We start from the raw sequence: 14,525 nt of genomic DNA, 5'->3' as shown, positions 1-14,525 counted from the left end.
CCTTTGGTGTGCTCTGAGGGGCTCACCGTCTATTGGGAGAACAGCGTACGGTGCACAAATATCCATACAAAAATGGGGGCCGTGATCCCAGCTGTGGAGCCAGCCTGACAGATGTCCCTGCCACCCCAGGAAGTTCAAAGGGGACAGACACAGAGAGGGAGCAGCTGAGAAGTTGTCATTAGGACTTAACTCCTGCTTTACCTAATTCATTGGTTTTGCCATCTCCCCCGAAGCCCGGGTAGAACATGAGACCGCACTGGTTGGGAGAGGAGACGAGGCTAGACACTCGGCAGGACCTTGGAACCTGTGTTGGATAGGTACATGGGGAGAGGACAGGCGTGTCTTTCTAGTTCATGGGCGTGTCAACCAGCTAAGGGACCGTTGCCACCATGTGCTCAGCGTGTCCTGGGTGCCTGGCACTGCCTGCCAAAGGTGGCCTTGTCAGTTGCCCTCTTCCAAGTGAGAGGGCAGAGGCTGAGCAGTCCAGTAGCTGACACAGACCACACGCCAGGTTGGCCACCAGGCCACTCTGACTCTAAGACTGGCCCTGAGACAGCAAGGGGCCAGGATGGGGAGCTGAACAGAAGGCTGCCCCAAGGGAAGGAAGAGTCCACAAAGCCCAAGGATGGAGAGGGCAGCGTGGCAGGGTGGTCAGGATCTCCACTTCCCTTAGCCAAGCCCAACGTGGGAGAGGCTCCCAGATCCCCCAGGAACACCTTCAGGGAGCCCTGAACTGCATCCCTGAGGCCCAGGGCTGAGCCCAGAGTTGAGAGCCAGATCGACCTTGGCAGCAGGGGTCCCAGTACCACACCCTGCCGCTCATGGTACCAAGCCAGGAGCCACCGGCACCCCCCAGAGTCAGAATTCAACTTGGAGTTCAAACCTAAGTGGGAAAAGCAACACTGGAAATAGCAGGTGAACCAAGACTGCCAGGATCGGAGTACGGAAGCTCCGGGAGAAGCCAGCACAGCGGGGAGCAGAAGTCTCAGGTGGTGGGAAAGGGCGTCTTTCCCGTGGGGCCTGCATAACATGGTGGTTTCCTTTGGTGGCTCAAGGTCAACTTTAAAACTTACAAGTGATTCTTAAAAGATCCTGTCCTAAAAGTATATTTGTTAGTGGAATTTTTAAAACATTTCGGGCTGTAAATCCCCATGAAAACACTTTAGAAGACAGAGGGCATTATCCGCGCTCGCCTACGATGCCCTTTGGCTTTGATCACGGTGATTTCACGCTGTCATGGGCGGGCCTCGAAACACACCACTCACAGGTTTTTGTTCAAAAAGAAAGGAACAGGCAAGTTTTCAGAGGACGATGTATGTGGTGAGCGCACACAGCACCTGTGCCCTGGACAGCTACTCACCTTCCCTATGTGCTGGGCTTGACGTGGAAACGCCAGGCTCCTGAGGTCTGTTCCAGTGCATCTGATCACAGTGTCTGAAAGCTGGCGGCAGGGGGAGTAAGGCAGATCCTCTCTCCTGGCTCATCCCACAGTGGGAAATCCACTGGCCATCCACCATGCCCGCTCCTTCCCCCAGACCACGGCTCTTCTTCCCATCTGGCCTCCTGGGTCTGCACTCCTCTCACCTCCCCTCCTTCCTCTTCTGGAAGCCTCTCACCTCTGTTTTCAGTCCTAACCTTCCTCTCCATGAAGAGTCACATCAGCAGGTGGGGGGTAAATATCAGCAGGCGTCTTTTCCACTAGGGGATCCCAAAGCAGCGCCTTTGATTAGGAGCTGAATGTTTCAACTTGCATTTGAGCCAAACTCTTCCCTATAAATGGCCCCATTTCTGAGGCAGCCTGTGGAGCAGGGCTAACCACTGACCTTCCAGCTCCTGAGTCACGACTCCTGGTCTCAAGAGGGCAGTGAACGATGCTGGGGCCCTCCAGGCCCTCTCCAGGGCTCGTCCCCATCGGCTGGTCCTGACCCCCCAGCCAGCTCCCTTCTCCTACTCCCCAGCCCCGTCTAGCCAGGCAGAGGCTCTGGGCTGCCTGTCTGTTGGCCACATTGCAGGGCGACTCCACCGCCACTCCTCTCCACCTGCCCCCTGCTGTGCCCAGCTATTGACCTTGGTGCCTCTGCCATGGCAATTGGATGTCCAGAGCAGACGACTAGAAGAACAGGCACACGCCTCCACCGCCCTCCTTCCCTCCTGCTCAACCCCTGCGGAGTGCTGGACAAATTGTCAGCACGTGGGCAGTTTGGAGAAATCCCATAGACCTGCACCCCTGTATCTCTGGGTCACCCTTATCTAAATCAGAACGTTGGCTGTTGTCCCCACTACACAAGGTAGTCCTGCCCCAAAGGGACTGGGCCAAGGCTGCAGTAAGGATGGGTCTCCCCCTCCCCATCTCAACCTCGGCGTCCGCTTGCAGACCCTCTTGTTTCTCAGTGCTACCTGTCTCTTGGGCTGCTGGGGAGTGAAGATATAAAGAAATAAAAATGACCTTGACCCTGAAGGACAGATGGTGTAAAACTTTAAAGCAACAGTAGAACACAGGTGAACTCAAGGAGCAAGGAGCAGCAGCCACCACAGTGCTCAGAGAAGCGGGCATGGCTGAGTGGCAAGGGTCAGACAGGCTGGTGTGGACCTTGAAGGACTGTGATTTCCAGTGGACAGAAGAACCATGGGTCCTCCTGGCAGGCAGCATGAACTGGACAGGGACAGTGAGGCTGGAGCAGGAAAAGCTTTCTCAGAACAGGGTCCCAGGCGCTCCCAGGAGGAGATCCCAATCTGTGAGCAGCGATGGCCAGGCCAGAACGGCATAGAGACCACGGCCTACTAGAGTTCTATTTCCCCATTCCTTGGTAATTAGGATGCAATAGTTCTTGCATTTTGTAAATGGTGCTCACAATTGAATTTTTAAATATATTGCTTCTGTTTATACTGCTGCTAGTGTCTGTTTTCCTTTATCTGTAATATCAGTGAGCTTCCAGTATGTTATTAATGTTAATGGACTTTTTCATGTGTATCTGACTTTATTGTAAAGACATTCTTATTCTCTAGAAGCTTAAATTCACACTAAAATCTTGTGCCTGAGAATGGTCTTTCCCTATAATGAGACTGCTGCCTTTGTGCTGGCTGCAACTGCCTAACAATTCTCTTTTCCTTTTTGCCCTTGCTGGCAGGGAGCTTAGGGATCAATTTTGGCTCAGTCACAAACATGATTTAGTCCTCCCGGTTGTCACGTTCACTTTGCCTCCTTCTTTATCTTTTATTTCCAATGCCGTGTATGCTTATTAATCTGATTGTCTGAGATTAATTAACAACTTAGCCTTTGTTGAAGGTCATCTCAAAGCCAAGAGGCAAGGTAAGTAAACCCCACATACCAACCAACAATCTGCGCTCTGTTTCACTCTGCTCATTGCTTTGCTCTCTCAGTATGTATCGACTGAGCATCTGCAGTGGTTCAGACCTGTGCTAGGTGTCTGGGATCTAGAAAGAAATGAGATGCATTCATGGCCTGGCAGCGGGGGTGAGCTTGGGAGGAGTGACAGGAAGGTATTAAGCACTGGGGGTCCCAGTGCAGGGCAGTGGGAGCAGAGCCAGAGCCACACTGACCCTGGCCCAGGTCAGGGAGCGGACAGGTGGGCCAGGAGCTCTCATGCACCTGGAGAAGGACGGAGGGTGTTCGCACGTGCTCAGCCTGGAGAACAGCAGTGCGCTGCTCGGGGCGAAGGAAAAGGCAGGACCACAGGGGCACTCGCCGAGGTGCGATGTCAGGTTTGGCTAGAATGGCCAGCAACAACAGTTGGGTGAGGGCCCTGGACAGCATAAAACTCCCTCTTACCTTTGGGGCCCCTGTTTCCATCTACCCTCCATCTGAGCCCCCTTCCCAAGGGGCCCCTGGACCCCAGCAGCCTTTTCTATGATCCTGAGAATTCCTCTGACCACTGTCCCCTAGAGGGGGGCTCGCCAGGCATCTGGGTCCCTCCAGCTCCAGTGCAGGCACAGAGAGGGAGAGCAGCAATGGTCAGAGCTGGGAGAGGTCCCCAGGCCTCGGGGAGAGCCTGGGATGGCAGACACGAGGAGCTGTCTTGCAAGACAGTGGTGACGTGGTCAGGCTGAGTGGGGCTTCACGTCTTCTGATCCCCCCAGCCATTCCCTGTGGTCAGTGCTCTTACCCCCAATATGCAGACACAGAGAACGAATAGGGTGGGCGGCGTGCGTCTCAGCCAGGAAGGAAACCAAGCCTGTCTGGACGCCCCACCTCCACTCTTGCCCATCCAGCCCTCACCTTTATGTTCATCCCACAGTAACCATAAAGACAGTTTTAATCTCCTTCCTTAAAACTCTGTAGGTTTAGAAGGGACTTCTGTGACAATTTTATCCACCATTGACACCTCCAATTCATTTTTCTCTCCCATTAAAACTGCACTTTTAATTTATAATGGTTGTTTTAAATGATGTTTAAATTATTATTATTATAAGCCAGAATTGTACTTTATAATTATAAACTATCATCATAACCTGTTCTTGTGCATTGCACGCTCCCTGATAGACTCTAAGGTCTTTTATCACATCTGGCCTTACCAAGTGTTCATTAAGCATTTGTTAAATGAACAAAGGATGCATGCAAAGCCCAACTCACACCATACTCCTTCCCAAATCCACGTTGTTAATGGTGAACACTGTCACTATAGGGCTGAGTCCCGTCCTGAGGAGGCTAGGAAGCCAGTCCCACCATCTGGGCTCTGGGTTCATGGAGACAGGCACATCTAGCAACCCAGAGGCTCACCGCAGCAGGCCTGCCGAGGTCACCAAGGAGGAGGACAGCAAAAGGAATGGATGGTTTTAACATTACCAAGGAAAAATCCAACCCGGGATCCAATAAAGGCCCCAAGGATACAATTCCTAGGGCCTATTGTGCCTCACTAAACTAAGTCAATAATGGATTTTAAGTTCCATTAAATTAGGCCCAGGGGAGAATTTCCTACTGTAAGAAATCAAAGCTAGGAGCCCTCTGCCTGAAAAGGTGCTCTGGAGGCACCCACACTGCTTGTGCAACTAAGGCCTTGTGTGGTCTTTTCACACTCAGCATCCCTGGATTCTCTTGGGGAATTCACCTAAGTGAAGCACTTTAGGGAGAATTATTTTAAATTGACAAATGAAAAATTTATATACGTATGTCTCATACACATGATGTCTTGGCCAGATTGAGCTAATTAATATGCATTACCTCACATGCATTTCTTGATGAGAACAAGGAGATGGGGTCTATTCATAAGATAACATAGCTGTTGGCTTCTATAAAAAGCTAGAATCTTCAAATTTTAGGTGTCCTTGCTCCAAATTAAAAATATTTTATTTTAAAATCATTTTAAAAGAAATTCCGATGAAATGATGCTGTTATCACTCTCCACCACTGAACACATGCACTGATTAATTTTTAATTAAAACTTATTTAATTCTTCTACCAGTGAAGGTTCAGATTTAAAATGACAGCCTGTTGGTAACAGACCAATAATGCAGATGGAGCCCACTTTGTCCCCTCCCAGGTGCAGTGTGGACGCAGCCCTTCATGGGGCAGGCCAAAGTGGAAGGTCCACGCAGCCTCTTCAGGATTCCCATTCTTGCTCAATCTACTTGCGAAAGGCATCCACAGGGCAGCTGGCCTCCTCACGGGCTTTACTAAGTACCCAGGCAAGACGGCAGAGCAGACCCAGTTCCCAGGGGGTGCACAGCCGTGTCCACCCCAGTATCCCTGCCACCAGCAAGTCACTGAGAGGATCACCTGGGCTCAGCACAGGGACTTCTCTGTGAGCTCCAGATTTTGCCACCTCTCAGCCAAAGATCTGTGTGATGGTCAAGCTTGTGTGTCCACTTGAGTGGCCCGAGGATGCCCAGGTAGATGGCAAACAGAATTTCTCCCTTTGTCCATGAGCGAGTTTCATGATTAAGTGGAATCAGGAGGCTGTGTAGAGACCACCCTTACAGTGTGGGCAGGCAGGCGCCACCGGAGGCTTTGAGAGCCAGAGTGTAACCAAAAGGTGTTAGCAAGGGCTTTCATGCTGCTGGGACATCCTTTTCCTCCTGCCCTCCAACATGGGCTCTTTGGTTCTCTGGCCTTCAGACTTGAACTGAATTGCCCACCTGCTTCATGGACCTACAAATGGCACATCCTGGAGCTTGGCCTCCATGACCGCGTGAGCCATTCCTATAAGACACGTGTCTGACTTTATCCTATTGACTTGGTTTCCCTGGGGAACCCTAATAGCTTTTACTTCCCAAACCCTATCGCCATCACCAAAACAAAGTTAAATCTGACTTGCACAGTTTTGTTACATGAGGATCCCAATGATGACACTGATCCAAGTGATGGGGAGAAAACTGAGCCAAAGTTCTAGAGTTATCACGTTAAAATCAAGAGGGGTTTCTATGAGAAGTTGTCCTACTTGGCTTTTCAAGTCTCTGGGCAGAGCTGTGGTGATAAAAGACGAGAAAGCCCTGAGACCCTCCTTCCTCTCCCTACGATGATGCTCCAGGGACCTCCAACGTGCATCCTGATCAGCTCACACGAGCCTTGGGATCTCTGGGGTGTGAGCTGGGTGGCCAGTTAATCCCAGTACAGGATCTGACACCCTCACGCATGCTGGGGTCGTCGCCTTCAGAAGAGGAGAGGTTTATTGGCTCACGGTTGTCCATCTGTGGTCACGTGATCCTGTTGCTTTCAGGCCTGTGGCAGCCCAGTGCCTCATGGCGGGAGCTCATGGCAAAGGAAAGTGCTCACATCATGACAGCCATGAAACAGAGAGCAGAGACCAGGGTCCCATGTCCCCTGGGAGGACATGTCCTCAGTGACCTGCCACTAGGCCCCACCTCTTCAAAGTTTTCTACCTCCCAAAGTTGGGGGACCAAGATTTTAGGAGATGTTCTAGAAGCAGACTGAGGTTGGTGGTGAGCTCTTCCTGCTGAATATTATCATGAGAAAACAGTGGGAGAGAGTCACCTGAACAAGAGCCTCCAAGGGTAAATTAATTTAAAATCAGCAAGGTGGTTTTACATTTGGAAGGTAATAGGATTAACCAGAAGGAACTGGGGGAACATCAACACAGAGCCTGTGGGGGCTGCAGCCGTAGAGAGCCGAGTCATTTTGACACAATTTCAGGCCCAGTGGAAGCTGCCAGCGTGGCCCCAGGACTACAAAACCCCCTGCGGCCTCTTCTCCCATGGGCCAATCCGCTGCGCCCAGGCCCACAGTGACAGGCATGGGGTCAGGGGACGACACCTCACGCAGGAGAGAAACAGCCTTTGACATTGATGGCGTGCTCCATCCCGTCGGCATTGAGCTGGACCAGAAGTCACACAGAGTAAGGCGGAAGGGGCCTGGGTGGTTTTGACATGAGCTGGAGAGCCCGGTGGTGTGACTTCCATTCAGATGACAGATCCCTGAGCTTCCCTGCCAGTACTCCCTTTCTGTTCTGAAAACCCAAACATCAGCGGCGTCACAGGGACAGAAAGTAAAACTCACAACGAAGAGGATGTGAAACTTACCGCGCGGCGGACTTGTATTTTGCCATGATGCTAAATGAAACTGTAGAAAGTCCAACGGCTACATGAGTGTTTCAGGTTTCTCAGTCAAGGTCTCTGAAGTCTCCCTGATTACAATATTCAAATGTTGTTAGCAACAATAGAAAGCACGGTTTAAATGTGTGAGTGAGTGCTTTTTTAATGTATCGGGGGTTCTTCGGAGAGCTCTGAAATTTCCATAGCAGCTGCATACTTCAGTCCTGGTGGCATTGGGGAAACACTTGTCAAATCCACACTTGGAGCCAAAACTGCCTGCGTGAAAACATTTTCTCCCTATTGTTAAGTGAAAATTCCATGAGCAAAAAATTCTTGTACTGTGTCCAGTAGAAATATATCTTTCCACTGAAAATATTACCCCGATGAGCTCGCGTGCAGTGTTTACGTTGGAATTAATGTAGAGAGACGTGCATGTTCTCTCTCTGGTCCTCGGCCCTCGGCCTCCACTCCTTCAGAGAGAGGGAGTGAGCTGGCAGAAGGCCAACACTGACCGTGCAGCTGTTCCCCTGGGTGACCCAAGGGCCCTTTAGAGAGCACCCTGCGTGTGCAGCACACCGTCCTTCTCCAGGTGCCTGGCTCTTTAAAGAAGAGCTGCTGGGCTCTGACTCGGGACTGTGGCACAGGCTTCTGGCACGTGGATTCTCAGACTCTGGCCCAACTGGCTAAAATAAGTCTTTGCTAATTTATCAGCCAGTTCAGGCCTCAGCTGCCGTTTCTCAGCTTTGATCAAAGCCGAAGCCCATAACACCATAACATCATGTGGGAGCCTGGGTCTGGATCAGCTGAGGCTGGGAAGTCCTCGAGGCTCAGAGGGGACAGGGAGCGGGGCTGGCCACCTGCTCCCCTCATTAGCATGGGATGCAATGGCCCAGCTGACTGGCCCAGGGAGAAGAGGTACACGGTGGGGACGGTGGGGACGCAGCAGGGAAGGGTAGAGGGGCCCCCAGGGGAATAAAAGCCCATCCCTTGCTGCCTCTTAACCCTGACCAAGTGTCGGGCAGTGGACTTGGCATTAGAGGGGAATAAGAACCCAGCCCTCAAGGACTTGGTGTCCAGCGCAGGCCCCAGACACACAGTTACTTCAAAGGTCCACTAGACATGGGATGCATGGGCGGGGAGGAAATAACCATGGGAACACGAGCGTGATTTGGTTGAAATTGAGCCTTAAAGGGGGAATTTAAGGGGCAGAAGAAGCTTCCAGGACTTTGTCTTCCTTTGTTCCAAATTCATTTATTAAACACTTACTAATACAATCATTTACTAAGCACCTACTATATATACAATGCATGCAAATTGGTGAGTACAGTTCCTGCCCTCCGGGACTTCAAGATGGACACACAGGTGACCTTGGAAAAGAAAGTGTGCAAGACATTTGCTTGTGCAATGCACTGAGTCAGAGAAGCTGCCACTTGCAGGAGCCTTGCAGGAGGGTGAGGGAAGCTTGGGAGCCTGGGAAGGCAGGGCAGCCAGGTGACAACTGTCCTTCTGTGCTGCAGGTCTGAAGGAAGGGGACTCGTGGCCTGCAGGCAGCACATCCTGTGCCCTCTGAAGACAGAGGGTCACGGAGGCCTGACAAGAACCAGGACTCAGACCTGGAGTTCCAGGAGAGCCCCAGGTGAAAGAGAAGCTGATCCCCCCACCCCCAGGAGGTTCCCGGCACAAGTCCCCGGGGCCTTCTTCTTGGGACTTGCTTCTCAGCTCCTGGGTGGCACCCCTTCCCTCCCACACCCCTCTTTTAAGTTCCCCAAACCTCCTTCCAGCCGCCAGCTTCTGCAATCACTGTGCAGCCTTCCTCAAACTGCCAAACGGCTCAAATCCCTGCTCTGTGAAATGGGGACAATGGTAGAGTCCAGCTGAAGACTAGATGCCTCCTCCGTGCTTACTGCAGGCTCAGCCGCAGGGAGTGCTCACAACCCCATGACCTCTGACTTACTACTGAGTGACGTCAGCCCCTCCCACAGCATCACCACAGTCGATAAGCTGAGACTCCCACGTCGCTATCTGCAGTCCTCTCTCTCCAGCCTGGCCTGTACGTCGGGGGGCCCCACGGACACCCCACAGCCCTCACAGGCACCTCAAGCTGTTCAGACCCATCTGAAGATCACCCACCAGCTCCCCCACCTTGACCTTCCTCCTCCCTCACCGCCAAGGCCCGCACCTTCTGTCACACAATTCCCACCCAGGGAGCAGGTCTGACTGACCTCCACACCCCTTGATAGGCGCCTCCTTTCCACTCCAGCTGGCCTCCTCTCATCCTCTCCCCTCTGCCAGGCCCTCTGCCTGCATGCCTGTCCCCCAGCATGTCTCACCACAATAGCCAACACTGTACTGAGTCCTTTCAGCCTCTGAGGCTTTTGGATAGCATCCTTCCTCCTGTCGGCCCTTCACCTGCTTTTGTAGCACCATCTCCGCGTAGTGGACCTCACATTCAGTAATACCTGGAATGAGTGAATGGATGAAACTTCCCTAGTCCCCCCATAAGACTCTTCCCTCTGTCCATTCTGAACCATTTCTAATTCCCTAGAAAAGTCATCCCTAAAGGTAGGCCCTTCCCTCTTCTCTAGTCTATCAGGCTCCCTACTGGGCCGTTAGCTTCCCAGGGCCTACCTGGGCTGAGATGGGCACCTTTGCCGTCCTCTGGGTCCACCACCGCTTGGGAGAGTTTCCTTGAGACAGCATTTGTTGCTCAACCTCCCGTTACTCTCAGAGTCCCCTGAAGTCAGGAGCAGCATCACACCTGTCCAGGAGGCTCACCACCCAGGTTAATGCAGGCCTCCATTAGTGCTCTATTAACCTCAGAGGAGCGCAGCGGTGTCAATCGTTGGGTATACACAACACCAGCCAGGGAGACGTCAACTGGCCTCTGTTCTTACCTTCTGCCTCATTTCCACGGACTGGCCAGGACGTGTCCCCTTCTGTCTGTGTGACAGGTGGCACCTTTCCTGCTGCCGCTGCACTGACAGGCTGTGGGAAGGCCGACCTTCCGCTCCAATTTCTCCTGGTGATTGAGAAGCACAGTTGCCCTGAACAGTCCAGTTTAGCACAGAGAAAGCCAACCAGCATTCACGGCCCACTGTGAACGGTGACAGAGGAGACAGCCAAGAAGGGACCAAGCACTCAGCAAAGAAAGTGCAGGGGACACGGAGCCGAAGCAGCCCCTCGGGCAGTGCAAGAGCCTCTGTCATGAAACACTCCTGAAGGATGGAGGAGCCACGGCAGCACCGGCTGGACAGGATGACAAGCTCAGGACCACCTCACAGTGAGGACAGTTTCGGGGAGGGGTGCGACTCCTCAGCGGCTGGGAGAAGGCTAGAGGGCTCTGGAACATACCAGAACCTCCAGGCACTGCCAATCTCCTCGACTCATCTTTAAAGGCCATTCACTCCCTTTGCTAGGCCCCGGAGGGTCCGAGAAACTGAGGAAAGACCCCTACTCCAAGTTTGCAGCCTGAGACAGATTAAGAGAAACAGGTTGTGTTTTCCTAGGGGAGCCAGGTGACAACTTTGGCCACTCTACCACAAACAACTTAGAAATGCATGGGATTGTCCTCCACACAGGACCAGAGGCAAAGACGCCTCCCAGTTGCCGAGCAGAGGCGAGCGCAGGAGCGGGAGACAGCTACAGCTCTCAGGCCCCAGGGCAGCCCCCGAGGACAGGAGGGGGGACCAGCCACTCCTGGACAGCAGACGCACCGCAGGCCCCTCGCGGCCTGGGCACCTTGCTCTGAGGAGGGGACTCTGAACAAAAAGCCCAGAGGTTGCAAAGGCCAAAAGGAGCTTCTGTAGAACGCAGCTCTCTCTGGACTCGGTCCTTTGGCTTTTCCCTGGTGCAGTGCCCACCCAACTGTGTGTGCATTTCTTATCAGAAAAAGCAGGCGATAAAACACGTGGAACAGAGATGACCAGGCTCTTGTGAAACCCTTTCCACACCAGCAGGGGCCTGCAAACAGGAAATATTTAGCAAGCAGCGCACCCTGGCCAAGCTGGCCCAGGGGTGGGCGGGCCTGGCTCCGCTGGTCCCCACCCACACTGCTCCCTCCGCAAATCCACCCGGGAACACGAGGCTGGCTCCATGTGTCCAAGGGTCCTGTCTCACAAGAATCACGCGTGTTCCAACTGGATGATTTTGAAAAAGAGGGGAGCAACGGATGCCCCCACCCCGTGTGCTGAAACTACCTCTGACCTCAGAGCTGCTGCCACCGCCGTGTTGTCCTTGCCGGTGACGAGGAGCTTTCTGCAAGCCCAGGCCCTCTGAGAGAAAGCACCCTCCGAAATCTGAAGTCAGGACAGCTTGGAAACAGCAGACTCAGCCAACAGCCCAAGACACAACAAAGACAAGAGTCCCGGCAGCGGGTCTGCTCACGGGTGGCAACGCTCACTCCTGGACCCTCCGTCAGAGGAAACAGCCCTGCAGGCCTGGAGGAGGGGCTCCCACCCTCACCATGACACCTGGTGACCACACTCCTGGAGCTTGGGCAACAGCTGGGCGTGAGGCCCTGGTGGGGACAGTCAGCCCTGGTGGGGACAGTCGGCCCTCGGTCTGCTGACCTCCTCAGGTGGAGACTGGGCAAAGGCTGCCCAGGGCTTGGGGCCAGGTGTGCACACCAGCTTTGAAGACACAGATTCCAGATCCGCGGCCCAGGGAGGAATAGCCAGTTCCACTCCCTGTCCCCAGAAGCCGATCCACTCCCAGGCCACTTGCTTCCGCCCCTGCCCAGGCTCCAGGCCCACTCCACGTTTGACAGGAGGAAGCCTGTGACCTGCACTAAGGGAGAATCTCATTAACTCAGGACTGGCTGGTTTGAGATCTTTCCCACCAGGCTCAAGTCTAACTTTGCCCAGCGAACCTTTCCGCTGCCTGACAAGTTAGTTATACACAGCATCCGTGGGGGCGTGTCCGAATGCCTCCGAGAGCGCGTTGTTTCGACACAGCCCGAGCGCTCACGCACAAAGAATCTCACAGAAGTAGCCATCCTTAAATATTCAGAAACTGCTTCTCACTGTAGCTCCTAAAAGGCGACTTCTCTAGCTTTGCTGCTGCAGCTCATTCAGATCGTCCAGTATTCGGCTGGAAGTTCCCTGAATTGTCCCCGCCGAGGGCAGAGACAATTCCATTTGAAGTGGAAAAGGTCCTATGTCTGATAAACATTAGCGATGAGATTTTAGGGGGTGGGTATGTGCCCTGGGCCGGGCTGCTTTCTGTGTTTGAAGGTGCAGAGCCCAAGGTCTTGAGCCGCTGCCTCTCGGGGCTTCCTGCCTGTGCTCTGTGCCCCGTGGCAGTTGTGAAAGCCACCCGGAGCCAAGACAGCCTGGTGGGTGACCATCACCTGACCCTCAGAGCTGGCTGAGTCTGCTGTCCTTTGTGCGTGTCCCCCCAAAGCTCACGTGTTGGAACCTCATCCCCAGAGCAACAGTGTTGAGAAGGGGGCCCATGAGAGGTGACTAGGGCACCAGGGCCCTGACCCCACCACGGGTGGGTGGGTTCATTCCTGTGGGATCCTACGAAAGGATAGTTTGCTCTGACCCCTTCCTTCTCCCACCCTCTGTCTTCCTCACTCCGCCTTCCTTCTCCCTCCTTATGTCTCTTCTCTCCCTCCCTCCCTCTCCCTTTCTCTCCCTCTCCTTTTCTCTTTCCCCCTCTCTCTCCCTCTTTCCCCCCTTTGTCTCCCTTTCTCTCTCTTTCTCTCTCCTCTCTCTTTCCCTCTTTCTCTCCCTCTCCCTCCCCCTCTCCCTCCTTCCCCTCTCTCTCCCTCTCTCCTGCCCTCTTGCCCAAGCTTCTCCCCTTGTTATGGCACAGCAAGACGCAGTCCCTCCTGAGACCTCAGCCTCTCCTGCCTCCAGACTTGGGAGCCACATCAACTTCTGTTCATCAGGAATGGCCTGGCCTCGGACGCTGTGTTATACATAACCAATAAGTCAGAGTGCAAGCCGAGAGGCAGAGCTAGAAGGCAAGATGTGGACCGCACATGCCCCTGAGCTCAAGAGGCGGCTCGGGACCTCCAGGGATTTGCACGCTGTTCCCTGTGCCAGAGAGCCCTTCCCTTCACTGCCCCCAGTGCTGTCTGCAGAACTCAGCTCCAGCCCTCTGGGGCACACACAGGCACAGCACGCCTGCCGCCCACGTGCACGCTGCTCACCTTTGCTGTGGAGACTTTTCTATGCAGTCAGACTGGGCCTTCTCGAGGGCAGAGGCCAGGCCATCAGCATCTTACAAGGAGCCAGGCACAAAACAGGCCTTTGATAAAGCTTTAAGGAAGGAACGAGCGAATGAATGAACTTACTCCTCTGTTCATTCCGCCTCCTTAGGGAACTTCCTGGCTTTCAGAAATGCAGTGGAAAAGCCAGGCCCAGCAGAAATCTAGTGGCCTTTGGAGGCTCTGTCTCCCTGGGGACAAGGAGACAAACTGCCTGCCTCAGGGTGTGCAGCTCTGTCGAGTGTGGATATCATCATCAAACACAGTGTAACATCACTGGGTGTCACCAGGCAACCGCAAAGTGCCACCATTCTCCTGGAGTGGCAAGTCCCGCCCCTGAGTGGACAAACAAGCTTTGGGTTTCTGGGACCCACATCTGTAGCTCCTCAGCATCGTGTGCATCATGTGCTCACATTGGCCTGGCCTCTGTCACTTGCCACCTCGTCTTCAAGCATCCATCTGGGGTCATCTCCTAGACAACAATATTTCTTAAGTGATGCTCATCCATGGCAATCAGTTCATCTCCTAGAAAGAGAAAATCCAACCTCATCAATAACTTGAGCAGCAGAGCAGAAACTGATATTCTCATGGACTAATGTCAATACCCTCTAAATCCAGCATGAATTACTTAGCCCATGAATGCAAACAATGCATGAAAACATAAGGAAGGGATTTTTAGCAGCTCCTCTTCATATATATTTTACTGTTTTCACTTATCCAACCCAACTAGTCAGCTGGACTTAATTCTTTTCTGACTTCAATTTTCCTGTTGTTACCCTCCCTGATATATCTGTGGCACCCCAAC

At 53.2% G+C, this 14,525-nt stretch overlaps 1 long non-coding RNA gene across 2 annotated transcripts; it reads right to left on the bottom strand.

The window, feature by feature from the left end:
• Positions 1-8,741: 8,741 nt before the first annotated feature.
• Positions 8,742-12,466, bottom strand: LOC120885019 (uncharacterized). 2 transcript variants are annotated; one of them, XR_013429297.1, is made up of 3 exons: positions 10,135-12,368; positions 9,278-9,965; positions 8,742-8,873 (listed from the first exon to the last, which is right to left on the bottom strand). It is a non-coding gene; the product is annotated as an uncharacterized LOC120885019 (long non-coding RNA). The 2 variants fall into 2 exon arrangements; XR_013429296.1 differs by having other exon boundaries at positions 8,742-9,965; positions 10,135-12,466.
• Positions 12,467-14,525: the final 2,059 nt, after the last annotated feature.

This window comes from Ictidomys tridecemlineatus, chromosome 12 (assembly GCF_052094955.1).
Source record: "Ictidomys tridecemlineatus isolate mIctTri1 chromosome 12, mIctTri1.hap1, whole genome shotgun sequence".
Classification (NCBI taxonomy): Eukaryota; Metazoa; Chordata; class Mammalia; order Rodentia; family Sciuridae; genus Ictidomys; species Ictidomys tridecemlineatus.
The sequence above is the reverse complement of the archived record's forward strand: the minus strand, read 5'-3'. Positions and strand labels throughout refer to the sequence as shown.